The sequence below is a fragment of the Theropithecus gelada genome, chromosome 15, assembly GCF_003255815.1.
Source record: "Theropithecus gelada isolate Dixy chromosome 15, Tgel_1.0, whole genome shotgun sequence".
Lineage (NCBI taxonomy): Eukaryota > Metazoa > Chordata > Mammalia > Primates > Cercopithecidae > Theropithecus > Theropithecus gelada.
In genome coordinates, this window is record NC_037683.1 from 51111099 (window position 1) to 51125788 (window position 14690).

General features: G+C 34.2%; 1 pseudogene; it reads left to right on the top strand.

Moving 5' to 3' along the window:
* Window positions 1-2277: 2277 nt before the first annotated feature.
* On the top strand, window positions 2278-3562 carry LOC112608709 (annotated as a pseudogene).
* The last annotated feature ends 11128 nt before the right edge of the window (window positions 3563-14690 follow it).

The window sequence follows — 14690 nt, forward strand, 5'->3', positions numbered from 1 at the left end:
TTGCAAAGGGACATTTATTATTAAATCTGCCATTTAGGGAAGAGTTCACTGAAAAAGTTATGGAATAAAAATCTGAGCAACATGAGGGAATGAGTGATAGAAATCTATGGTAGAAATTTCAGCCAAAAATAAGAGTCAGTTTGAAGAGAATAATGTTGCAACATGTTGGGGTAATGTGATGAAAGTCACTACAACTGTACCTGAGAAAGTAAGGCGATGAATAGTAAATGCATTCAAAGAGGTGAGAGGGGACCAGATTGTGTAGGTCTTACAAAATGAAAAGTAGCATAATATGCCCCATGGTTTTAAAGGATACTATTGTTACTTGGGTGAAAAGGGACATATAAAGATTAGAATAGCATTAGGGGGATGAGTTAGATGATCAATGAAATAATCCAGACAAGAATGACGATGATTGGATCAGAGCTGTGGCAATAGAGAAATTAAGAGTTTGTTGTATTCTGTATATATTTTCAAGTTACAATAGATAGAATTTGCTGAGAGACTGGACATGGGATTCATGAGGAAGACAGGGATTCAAGATGACTCCGAGAATATTATGATAAGAGTAATTGAGATCTGTAAGACTTCAGAAGGCTTTGTTTGAGGTAAATGGTTAGAAACTTGTTTGTTTATGTTAATTTTAAGAGCATCAGGAGGCATCTAAATGGATATATTGGGTAAGCAATGGATATGAACCTAGAGCTCATACATAGAGATCTGAGATGGAGGTATATATTGGGTATTCATCAATTGATAGATGCATTATGTTCTGTGAGACTGAATAAGATCACAAATGGCCGGAATGTCAGTAGGAAAGAAAAGAAATCCAAAGACCATATCCTGGTGCACTCTAAATTCAAGAGATTGTTTCGATGAGAAAATGAAGTACGAAGATCCAAAAATATAGCAAGAAAATTAAGCAAGGTTGCTGTTTAAGAAGTAAAGTGTATAGAGTCTGAAAGTGTTTCAAAGATGAGTGAGAAATAATGTCAAATGTTGCTGACAGATTAATAAGTTAAGGACAGAAAAATAATGAATTCTTTAGTAATCAAAATGAAGATTACTGGTGCACTTGATTAAAGCATTTTAACATTTGTTTATACCTTATTTCTAAGTGGCAAATTTCCCAAAGCAAATCACATGTTTAAGCCCAGATCCAAAGGGTAAAGAAACTCCACCTTCCAATGAGAAAAAAAAATTCAACTTTATATGGCAAAAAGTAGGTATGCAGGAAAAATTATTTTTGCCATTCTTGCAAACAATTTAACATGACCTGAAATCCTATAGACGTTAAAAAGTTCACAAAATGACATTGTAGACATAATGCTCAGTATCAGTCATTAGAGAAATGAATATCAAAACCACATGAGATGCCGGTGCATGCCCTCTCAGGTGGGTTAGTACTAAAAAGAAAATGGCAAGTGTTGACAAAGATGTGGAGCATCTGTAACTCTCGGATATTGCTAGGGGAATGTGAAATGGTACAGAGACTTGTGCAAGTAGTTGGTCAATTTCTTGTACAATTAAAGATGTGATTACTGTATAATCCAGAAATTAAATTTACAGGTTTTTAGCCAAGAATGAGGAAAACACATTTATGTAAAACTTCTATGAGAATGTTCATAGGAGCTTTATTTATAATGATCCAAACTGTAAACAACCCAAATATTCATCACAAATTGTGAGCATATCCAAATTATGAATGATTAAGCAAATTATGGTATCTCCATTCAGTGGAATGGTACTTACTGATGAAAATCACTTAGTGTATGATACATAATAGAGCACGAGTATCAAATGTATTCTGAAAGTGAAAGAAACCAGACACACAAGATTACATATTTCATGATTTCATTTATTTGAAATACTCAAAAAGACAAAACCATAACAAAATAAAGAAGATTGGTTGTTTCCTGTAGCCAGTAGGTAGGGCTAGCGAATTGACTGAAAAAAGGTACGTTACCAAACTCTTTATGTTGCTATTTATGTTACCAAACGATTTAGTCCTCATTTAAAATGACCTTGGTCAAAAATGCATTGCATTGTGGATTTATAGTGGGTGAAATTTATTATACAGAAACTGATAATATAACCGATCAAAATAAAATAAAAGATAATAAAGGATGCTATGAACAAGCTTATGTAATAACAATTTGGATAAAGCAAAGTTCATGAAAAAAAACACAACTTATCAAAACCAATTCAAAAAATAACAGAAAATGTGGTCATCGGCAAAACCTAAGTCCTGTCCTCTCGCTCATCTCCCCGAACAGCATGAGCTTCACCACTTGCTCCACCTTCTCCACCAACTACCGATCCCTGGGCTCTGTCCAGGTGCCCAGCTATGGCACCCGGACAGCTAGCAGCACAGCCAGCGTCAATGCAGGCAAGGGCTCTGGTTCCCGGATCTCTGTGTCCCGCTCCACCAGCTTCCCAGGTGGCATGGAGTCCGGGGGCCCGGCCTTGGCGATGGCCAGGGGTCTAGCAGGAATGGGGAGGCATCCAGAACAAGAAGGAGACCATGCAAAGCTTGACCGACGGCCTGGCTTACTACTTGGACAGAGTGAGGAGCCTGGAGACCGAGAACAGGAAGCTGGAGAGCAAAATCGGGGAACACCTGGAAAAGAAGGGACCTCAGGGCAGAGACTGGAGCCATTACTTCAAGACTGTTCAGGACCTGAGGGCTCCGATCTTCGCAAATACCACAGACAATGTCCGCATTGTAAAGCAGATCGACAATACCCCACCTGCTGCTGATGGCTTTAGAGTCAAGTATGAGACAGAGCTGGTCATGCGCCAGTCTGTGGAGAACGACATCCGTGGGCTCCGCAAGGTCATTGATGACACCAATTTCACTCCGCTGCAGCTGGAGACAGAGATTGAGGCTCTCAATGAGGAGCTGTTGTTTATGAAGAAGAACCGTGAAGAGGAAATAAAAGGCCTGCAAGCCCAGATTGCACCTCTAGGTTAACTGTGGCGGTAGATGCCCCCAAATCTCAGGACCTCGCCAAGATCATGGCAGACGTCTGGGTCCAATATGACGAGCTGGCTCGCAAGAACCGAGAAGAGCTGGACAAGTACTGGTCTAGGCAGATTGAGGAGAGCACCACAGTGGTCACCACGCAGACCCCCGAGGTTGGATCTGCTGAGGTGACGTTCACGGAGCTGAGACCTACAGTCCAGTCCTTGGAGATCGACCTGGACTTGATGAGAAATCTGAAGGCCAGCTTGGAGAACAGCCTGAGGGAGGTGGAGGTCCACTACGCCCTACAGATGGAACAGTTCAACGGGATCCTGCTGCACCTGGAGTCAGAGTTGGCACAGACCCGGGCAGAGGAGTAGCACCAGGCCTAGGAGTACCAGGTTATGCTGAACATCAAGGTCAACTTGGAGGCTGAGATCGCCACCTACCGCCGCCTGCTGGAAAATGGCGAAGACTTCAGTCTTGGTGATGCCCTGGACAGCAGAAACTCCATGCAAACCATACAAAACACCACCCTCCTGATAGTGAATGCCAAAGTGGCATCTGATCAACAACACCAAAGTTCTGAGACATTAAGCCGGAGAAGCAGGGTACTCTTTGGGGAGCAGGAGACCAATGAAAAGTTCAGAGGTCATTGGATGTCAAAAAGGAAAAAAAAAAAAAAAAAAAAGGAAAGAAATAATAGAAAAATCTTAAAAAATCGTGTAAGAAAATTGAATTCTAAATAACGCTTTCCAAAAACAACAAATTCTAATCTCAGATGGTTTGCAAGTAAATAAGTAAATTTGTACAAATAAGTACGGTAGAAATATCACTAAAATCGCATAAACTCAGAAAGAACTAACAAAGAGGAACACTTGCCAATTCATTTTAGGAGGCCAGAATAATTTTCATATGAAAATTTGACGCCCCCCCAAAGAAAAAAAACTAGATAAAAAAGGAAAAATTGCAGAACAATGTTTAAACACTTGCATGATTAAACCAACGAGTCCCGAACAAGTTATTAGCCATTCAAATCCAATGATATATAAAAACTATACTGCATCATGTATAGATAATACAATGTGTGACAATATCATATAAATGAAAAATGCAATATACTTGAACATCAACTCGTGATTCAATGCAATATGCAACTTAATAACAAGTAATTTTTTCAATAGGTGCAGAAACGTTTTTGATAAAATTCAACAAATGGGCATGATAAAAATTAAGTCTCAGCAAAATAAGCAAGGACATGAACATTTTTAATGTGGAAAACCACATCAACAACAAAAAACTGTGCAACTAAAACGTAAGTTATTAGAAAAATATTTAATGCTTCTCCTCTAAAATTGTGTAAAAGCCGTATGTGTCCAGTAACAATATTTTTGCTTGTCACAGACCAGAGTCCTAACTAATGCAAGAAGTCAATATAAAGAAACAGACTATTAATGTAAGAAATGCATAAGGCTGACATTTATAAACAGCTAGCATAATTGTTTCATAGAAATCTAAATGATACATTATTAACAAACTAATTTAGAAAATTTGACCTGTACATAATGAATATAGAGTAGTCCACCGCTTATTCATGGGGGATGCTTTCCAAGACCCCCAGTGAATGCCTGAAACTTCGTATAGTACTAAAACCTATATATACAATACTTTTTCCTATACAAATATACCTATGATAAAGTTTAATGTATAAGTTAGGAAGAGTACTAGATTAACAACAATAACAATAGAACTCATAATAATACAGAACAATTATAACAATATGCCAACATCACTGCTCTTGCACTTTGGGGTCATTATTAAGTAAGATACAGGTTTCTGGAACATAAGCACTGTGATAGAGCAACAGTTAACAGATAACCAAGAAGGCTACTTAAGTGACCACGGGGTGGTGAGTGGCTTCTACAGCATGAATCTGCTGAACACAGGGGGGATTCACATCCCAGGCAGGAGGGAGCTGGATGACTTGAGAATTCATCACTCTGCTCCGAACAATGTGTAATTTTAAACTTTTGAGTTGTTTGTCTGCAATCTTTCATTTAATATTTTCAGACAATGGTTGCCTGTGGGTTACTGAAACCTACAACCATGAAAAACATAACCATGGATAAAGGGAGACTACTATAGAAATAACTCATTGTTATATTTTTTGAGACTTTTATACTGACAAATTTAATTCCAGGCTGGATTAGAAATTGTTGGTATTTTGGGTATGTAAACCATCAATTGATGTCCCATATGTTTATAGACTGGAAAAAAAAAGTCAGAAGTTCTTCTACCCTCAAGGAGTGCAGGTTAACCATCATCCTCTTGGGACAGTCACAGGAAGGGTAATGAGAAACAATACATTTCAGATGGAAAAACAAAGAATCCCAACAATATTTGTATGGGGTTACTTCTCTCAGAAATGAATTTGAGCATAATAAAGAAATGTTCTCTTCCTTCAAAACAAGGGCTATCTGGCTTTGGAATTGTTATGAACCAATGACATCTGTCTGCCTCCCTTTCTTTCCCTTTCTGAATGCAGATGCTTACTGTAGTTATCCTTTGTCCTGTTGATGTGCATTGGCTGTGTGTAGGAAAATAATTTCTCTTTTCAGTCCATATTTCTGCATATTTAGATAAACCACATTTGTAACTTCTGTGTAGATGGTCATGAACTCTGACTTTGAGCCTGATGAGCAGATGGCATAAGAATGTGATGGTGCCTTCTTTGGGGGGAGGTAAGGAAAATATATATTTTGCATATGAAAAGGAGGAAAATGAATATTTCTCTCCAGGAGTGTGGAAAGTGTTCTACTGCATTCTTTATAATTTTTGACTCAATTTTTTCAGTAATAGAATTATATAATACACTCATTACCATGTGAGATCTTTGCCTCTTTAACTTTGGACTTGGTCACATGACTTGCTTTGTTTATGGAATATGAGCTAAAGTGACACATTCAAGAAGAAACTTGAAGTTACATTTTGTGATTGAGCTCAGCCCTGCTTTCTTCCTTTTTACTTTGGTAATTGGCATGTTCACAATAGGGCTGCCCTCTTTCCAGAGATAAAATTCTCTGGGAGCTATGCCAAGCACTACCTACAAAAGCTGCAAGGGCAGCAGTTATAGTTGAACTGCAGATGGTGACATGTGAATTGAGCAAGAAATGACCATAATTGTAACTAGCTAAGCTTTGGGGGTTACTTATTACAAAGCAATGCTGACAAGTACATAAATCTGCCTCACAAAATGAACCATTAAATATTATCTATTCTAAACTGAGTCAGACACTCTGAGAAACAGTTGAATATTGACAGAGAAAATAAAGCCTCTGGATATCCAGCTTCTTATAATTTACACATATTCATTGAGTTTTAATTTTAACTAAGGAAGCATTCTGGGATATACAAATACAAATGTGATCCATTTTGTGTCTTCAAATAATGTAAAATTTTAATGTTGTGAAAATTCAGAACTGTAACTGCTGCAAGATGTGATTTTGTAGTTAAAACAATGGAAGCACAATTCTGGTGTAAGAATACTAGGAAGTGAGGAGAAGACTACCTCCAAACTAACTATCAGGTGACTATCAGGTGGTGATCTCATGAAATAAAGAGGGTTTAGGAAGTGCATGAGAAAAGGTAAGAAATGCTAAATGTGATGCATTTCCTTCTACTCTGTCGACTTAATTCCTTCCTTTGCTTTCTAACATTAAGCTTTACTTCCCTAATTTTTTGTTGTTTGTTTTTGCCTTAGTCAGGAAATTTGTTAGTAAGAAAAAGGAGACTGCTATCAGATGGAAAGAAATACTAAAAGCCGAATTGGGACTTAAAACCAAGTCTTCTATTGCCATTGAAAGATCATATTACACATGTCTTGAAATTCCACAGCAACTAAAACATAGAAAGTAAGCTCCAAACTATTCATTTTACCTAAGAACATTTTTTTTTCAGTTTAATAATTAGTAGGGAAAAGGAAAGAATCAAAGAAAACTAAAGCCTGATTCAGAGAAAAGGTCTTTTTTTCTCAAGTTGCAAAAGTATATCAAATTAAAACTCTCCAAATTTTTAAAATAATTTATAAAAATATAAATAGTTACATATTTATATAATGTATCAATATAACACTGGAAATATTTAATACTGTGAAATCTATGCCCATTTCAAACAATGATACAATGTGTAACTCAACTCTCAACATCTCAGCTGAGTGTATATATCAATTTTTAAAATCGCCAAAATCAGAACATGATTGCTTGCTTGAGTTAAACAAGTCCCTGGAATAAAATTGTGCTCAGTGTAATAACTTCTTCAGGTTTATTCAGATATGTCAGGGGTTGACAAGATAATTTACAGATTTGAAGAGTTGGAGGGTTTATTATAGACAATCCTTTACAGCCACATCTCATTAGAAGTTAGGAAATTGAAGACCAGGGAGATTAAATTACTTTCTCAGAGAGAGAGGTAATTAGTAATATAGCCAGGCTTCTATCTTCTAATATCATTCTCTATTCACTATACCTCAAGTGTAGATATACAAACGGGCTAACTTTTACTTTCTCTTTTTTTTTTAAATTGTAAACCTGGTAGGTCAACTCCAGCAGGTGGATGCTGACCAGGATGGCCCTGGGGAAGTTCTGTCTTTTTCTGTTGCTCTAAGAGTAACTAGGTCTGTGGCTGTCCTGTTCCAACTCCAGGGTAGAAGACAATTCTCCCAAAATGCTTCTGTATTCCTCTGGGAAAAAAAAAAAAAAGGAGTGTGCTGTAGGAAAGCAATCTCAGAATCACCAAATGCATTTGAACTAAAATGTTTTGTGCCCATTTATTTAAAACAACACAATTACAGATTGTAGCTTCCCAAGAATATGTGTACACTTTTATATATGAGTCATTGGTGTGGTAAATACCAACTTAATGACCTTGGTTTTCTGAAGTGAAAAAAAATTTGGGGCTTTCTGGGAGTAATCAGCAATCGATATATTCAGAATATGGATATATGGCTATAGTAGTCATCCTTCATCTCTAGGCTGTGTCTTGGTCACTGTGATAACAATTGAAACAGTGTTAGTTTGGCACTTTAGTATTTTAGGAAACAAAAAGCTCTTTCCTTTAGGGCAGAAGGGCTAATTGCAAGGATATAACAGTTTTGTAAGCTGATAAATAAATTAATTATAATTTATTTATTTCAGGGTTGAATAATAAATCTACAATATGTTTGGTTACTCACATTTTTTGGTCATCCCCTCTGAACTAAGTATTAATTCTTTCCTACTCTCCTGACTCCTCCGATGTGTACTTCAGCTTCTCTCTGGGTCTTATTTTCTTCCTGCTTGTATAATTCTTTCTAGATTTGCTGCATTTCCTATGTGAATTTTATACTCAGAACCTCTTGGGAATCTGAGGCTGACTGAAAAGTCACTATATATTGGGAAGATTTACTTCACCAGACACCTTAGTAAAAGAAGCATATCAGTTCCCTAATCTGTCAATGGTAGTCTTTAGATAACAACCTGATTTCTGGTTTTCAGTCCAATGTGGAAAGGATAACAAAGCCATGTGATTAAATCACGGCAACAGAAATATAATTATGATAATAATAATAGGTAAACTTTTCTAAGTGCTTAATATGTGTCAGACACATTTCAAAGCACTTTGCATATATTTGCCTATTCAATCTTAATTACAAATCCATGAAGTTAGAACCATTACTACTCCCAGTTCATGAATGAAGTTCTGAAGAGTTTAGTTGTTTGTCCAAGAGATCATAAATACTAAGGCATTACTTTTGATTTTTTTAAGACAGGAACTTTAGACTTTGAACTATCATATATTTAGCACTCTCCTGAATTCACAGGGATATAAAACTAATTAAATCACTTTGAAAACTATTATGTGACATTTGCATGTACATAATAGTAATACAGTACTCTACTATAATATAGCACTCTACGACCTATGTTTGCCTTCCTAAATTGTGTAATGTCTGTGTCCATATGACTAGGATTGTTTGGAACTTCTAATAGATAAAATGAATAACAACATTTGGAGACATAATTGCTCTCTCCTCAAGATTATCTTGTTATCTCTTTTCTATGTGCAGCAGCCCCACTTCTCTTATGAAATAATCCATTCACCACCCAGTATGGTTCTTGTTATGGAGATCACATAACCACAGTAACAAGCTTGTGATTAATTCCTGAACAATCATGTGACCTCTGGTTACAGATATTGAGCTAGGAATGGACATGAAATCCAACTTGGACCAGTCAGAGCTTTTCCCTTTGATGTTATATACAAATAGTAGAGAAAAGTATCTGTCATTCCTCGGAAGAAAGTATATTAAGATAGTGCAACCTGGAGCTCCCTCTAAGCACAACCTCACACGATGCTATTATGAGGAAAACCAAGCAACGTAACATCTCCCCATGCAAGGATCCCCAAACTAGAAAGAAACCAAGGAAAAAAGGAAGGACTCAGACAAGGCTAGCTTGCTGAGTACATGAGTTTGTTACAACTTACATACAGGGCATTACTGGGTAGCAGCAGGACAACTCCAGTGATCTGTCCCACTACCTGCCTCTAAGTTGCTTTTAGGATAATTTTTCAGCTATTTGCCTACTGTGTGTGATGAAACTGTTTTTGTTTTCATATGTTCTCAAATATGTATTGGGATGTTTATGTTTTTAGGGACACCTATTCCTCCTCTAGGCACCATGGCCTAGAGGGTACATTTCTCATAACTCACCATAAAAAAGAAGTGAGGCTACGGATCTGATAATTAGCTTGATTTAATCATTACATATTATACACCTATATCAAAACATCATAGAGTCACACAGGTATGTAAAATTGTGAATTCTTAATTAAATAATATCAATAAAAAGAAAAATTAAAATAAATTTTAAAATTCTTATAGGGAGGAAAAGTTGCTATGCAGTGTATAGAATAACATAATATCTTGGAAATCAAGAAAATGAAAGTTTAATTTTGTGCTACCAGCTTATCCTGTGAGCTATTTGATGCTTGCTTGTTTTCAGTGATACAATCCATAATTCAAATTAAAGAGTAAAGAATCATTAATTAATCCATTCTTTTATTTAGACACCTAGTTCAGTGTCCAATGTAGTAGTGAAAAACAGAATCCTAAACAAATAAGCTTTAAAATAAACTATTATAAAGAAATAATAACTAGTGTACATCAATCAGTTAAGTAATACTACATAAAAAATAGTAAAATGCATATGCACCTTTATTAGTTCTTCATTCAGGGATTTGTGAAGCATGAGTACAAAATAATGCAATGTATAATATCCTTTTCTGGTCCTCAATGAAGCATGCAAGTATTATTTTTTTCCCTCAAGCTATTGTTTTACCACAAGGAACAATCTTATCTAATTAGTGTTCATTACTATCTAAAAGTCAGTAACTATCCACGGAACTGGGACTAAAAGAATCCTCAGATTCATTTCTAGAGAACATAATCAATGAATGCAAAGATGGGAATTTGAGAATTCATCTTTCTGGCAAATAAAATTTTATCATATGTAACTCATCCACCACAAGCTTGTATAGCTAAGCCCTTGACAGATTAAATGTTTATTGTCAAAAATTGATTGGGTCTGTTTTGAAAATTTAATCTAAATCATCTCTTAATTTGATTTTAGAAATATTTGTTTTTGTTATATTTTTTCTTAATTTCATCCTATGGCACATTTAGTTCCCAGTTGTATTTTTCAGAGTGTCATTAATCACTATAGAATAGAATACATTAGGCCTGATCTTAAGTTAGAATGAATGAACTATATCTATTTCTTTTTAAATTATGTTAACCCTTTTATATTAATAGGAAATGAGTTTTGTTGCAAAATCACATTAACAAATTCAGTGTTACAATATGAAATCAATGAACATTAACTAAAAATCTTGATCTCAGACATGCTGTAGCATTTGGAATTTTATTTCGACAACTCTTTTACTTGTAAAAATCTAGAGGTAAACCATTGATTACTAATGTCAGTGGCTTTCTTATTCAAATGAACAGTGAAAAAATATTCAGCCATTATTTACACAGAGCTTTCTGTCAATTAAACCATTTGCTAACTTGTTTCCTTTGAAATGTGTTTCACATTTACTCCTATGCTTAAATGTTTTCCATAAATCCTTTCTTATTCAAGCTCATTGAGGTTACCTCTCTTTTTGCTTTCTTGACATCAATACCAATCGATATTGCAACTCTTGATCATCTATATTGATGAATAATAACACAGGCAATCTAAACCAGTGGAAAATATCATATATGGTGCTTTGGAAGACAGTCCCCACAACAATTTTCTTATGGATGCTATTTTACACAGGTGATTAAATAAATTAAGCTGCAATCCTGTGACACAGAACAGTAATATATACTATTAAAGCAGACATGTCCCTTTGATTAGGATAGCTATTATAAAATTAAAATGGCTTGCATATTAAATACTTTTACAAAATAAAGCTTTGAAAATATGACAAACCTTGGCATAACATATAAACTTCTAAAAATCCATGGTGCAAAGGAAAGAGGATATCATTTAGACCACTGAACCTCTTCACATTTGCAATAGAGCTTTGTCATTCCTGTGAACTTCTAGGGAAAAGTCATATTCTATGTATCGACTCACCCTAAATGTTCTCCTTTGGTGTCACTGATTTCATTAAACATCAGCATGACATACATAATCCTCTGCTATAAAATAACTCTTTTAATTTTACTAAAACTTGACACTCGCAGCAGGTCTGCAATTAGGAAGGAATACAGAAATGATGTTTATGTAAGTGTATCTGATTGTATCTCTACCATACTTATGACAGGTTATAAAAATTATAAGAATGATTTAAAAAATTACAAAATTTTGTTATTTTTAACAGTACTACACTGAACATTCTTATAGGTAAATATTTTTGTATGCACTTTTTTCTTAAAGTAACTATCTAAAGATTAATTAGATGGGTCAGATAACATAGATATTTTTTAACCTGTCTGTAATTATTATGTTCTTTTAATCCACTGGCTGTCTGGACACAAATAATTGGAATCTATCCTGACATATGGATAAACTGGCCCCTAGTGTTCTGTCAAAATAAGATTTTTGAGTTATTTTTAAATGCACAACAAGTTATTGTTGACCATAATCACCCTGATGTGACGATTATGCGTTGTATGCCTATATCAAAATATTGCATGTATTTCATAAATATATATACCTACTATGTACACATAATTTTTAAATACGATTTTTGAGACTATAGAATTTAAGATGTTGGCAAAATTATTAAATTAATTCAACCGTGAGGGTAGCCAGTGAGCTGATTATCTTTTCCCAGTTAATATCTCTCTAATTTATTACATACTTTAACTGCTGAGTCTCTATAGTTGTTTGAAATATTAATAAATTAATCATGTTGTTATTAATTCTATTTTGTACAGAGAATGTATATAAAATATCAAGGTATTTAAAATTAATTTCTCTTAAAATTATACTAGAATTTGTCATTTGCCCACTTTGCATTTTGATTAACCTTCTACAAGTAACTCAGAGGCTTGAGTTTTTGAGGATGGATTAACAGGATTCAAAATCACTTTACAACATATTAATTAGAGTATAAATTAGTATTATCATTTCTGATAGCTTAAAAATATATATGCCAACTGACCCATTAATTTAATCTTTAGATAGTGATTTTAAGAAAAAAAGTGCATATAAAAATATTTACCTATAAGAATGTTCATTACAGTACTGTTAAAAATAGGAAAATTTTAAGGAAAAGTTCAACCAAAAAGAGTAGGTTTAAATAAATTATGACCCAAGGGACTATTTTTCAATGATAAAAGGTAAAACTGTATATTCTATGAACTTGAATATATAAGCACATTTTATATTTAATATTTTGCAATAATTCTAAAAAAGTAATTTTTGAAACTCTATAAATATTATGAACTCGTTTAATATAAAATGTGAATATATAAATATTGGAATGTTTACTAATGTAAAGAGGAATAATTTCTAGAAGATATGTCTCATTTTAATTATCTATTTTTTCTATAATAATTATGATTTGTTCACCATGGAATTATGCCATATCTGCATTTAAATTGTACAAGTTTACTAGAACTAACTTATTCTTCAGAGACAATGGTTTTCACATGCCTATCACAGTGAAGCATCTTACCAATGTTGACTTGCTAAATCTATCAGCCCTGATACCCCCTTTATCATTGGAATGCTAGTTATATGAAGTAACATATCCTGAGGTCTGGAGAGTTTGATGCAATTATCCAGGAAAGGAATAAAAGAAGTGTTGGGTCAGTGAGGTGGTAAGGAAGATGATTCTTTGAGCAGTTGAAAGCATACAACTGTAGCACATTAAACAAGGCAAGAAGCAGGAAGACATTTATAAAGTGCTCGATTATACAGGACTACAGAAACTAACTGAACAAATTCAGATTTCATCCAAAAAGGAACCCAAAACTTCTAAAAGATTGCCAACAAGGAAGCAAAACCAAGCTGCATTAATTGACTTCTCTGTAGTGAACAAATTTGGAAATGAAGACATATACAGTAGGAGTCATGTCTTGTGGTACAAGTAGAAGATGATATTAAGTCAGAGAAAAAATAAAAATAAATACATAAATATAAAAATATTAGGTTAGAGAAATTGGAAGCCATGGTGATTTAAATGCATAACTGAATTTTAAGATATATATATATATATATAAAGAAAGAATAAACACAATGATAGATATCTTTATTTTAGTATTTTGATAATATTTTAAAGTTTATATATTCAAAAAATCATGGTTCAATTAAATGTCAATAAAAAAGAGCATTCATTGTCAGAATCCTTGAGTTCATAATTTTGTGTTAGGGTTGAAGACATATTTACTTTATAATTCATTTATTAAGAATTTACTAATAAATAACCCTAGGAACATAGAAGCAGTAATCTGGTAAATTCAAAACTTCATGATATTTTCTCAAATAATGAGTTGCATGTTTTAATTCATTAAGTCTATTGGTATGTGAGATTGTGCATTTAATGCAGACAATTTCTGCTGTATAATGAAGGTATTTGTATTCATTTAACTTTCCTACTTCGAAAGGTAGATTGATGAGTTTTTCAATGTGATTATCATTTAATTTTTCTTCCACATCTGTGAAAATAGAAATTGAAGTTCATACAGAACTTTAAAATAGAATTCTGGGTCACATTCTTTGATTCAGAGTTTTGCTTAGATTATGATGTAGGATAAATGTCTAAGGCATAAAGGTTTGTATAAATTAGACTTCAATTTGTTATTCTATCAAATGGTACACTAGACAATTTTTTTCAGCAGACTATTAACATTATTGGAATGTTGGATAAAAATATATGTATGAATGGTGTGGCAGGTTGATTCTAAAGGTAGATGTCGTTATCCCAACTCCTGATGTTCGTGCTGTTGTGTGATTATCTCCTTTTAAGAGTTCCTGTGATGTGCTTCTAACCAATAGAATGCAGCAGAGGTATCTGATTATGCATACATGATTAGTGATGGCATCTTGCTATAGTGTCTTCCTTTCCTTTTGTGGCTTTAAGGAAACAAGTGGCCATGTTGAGTGATCGCTCATGCCAAGAAAATTTGGACAACTTCTAGAAGCTGAAAGTTGCCTTCTGTTGAAAGCCAGCAAAAACCAAACAATAACAA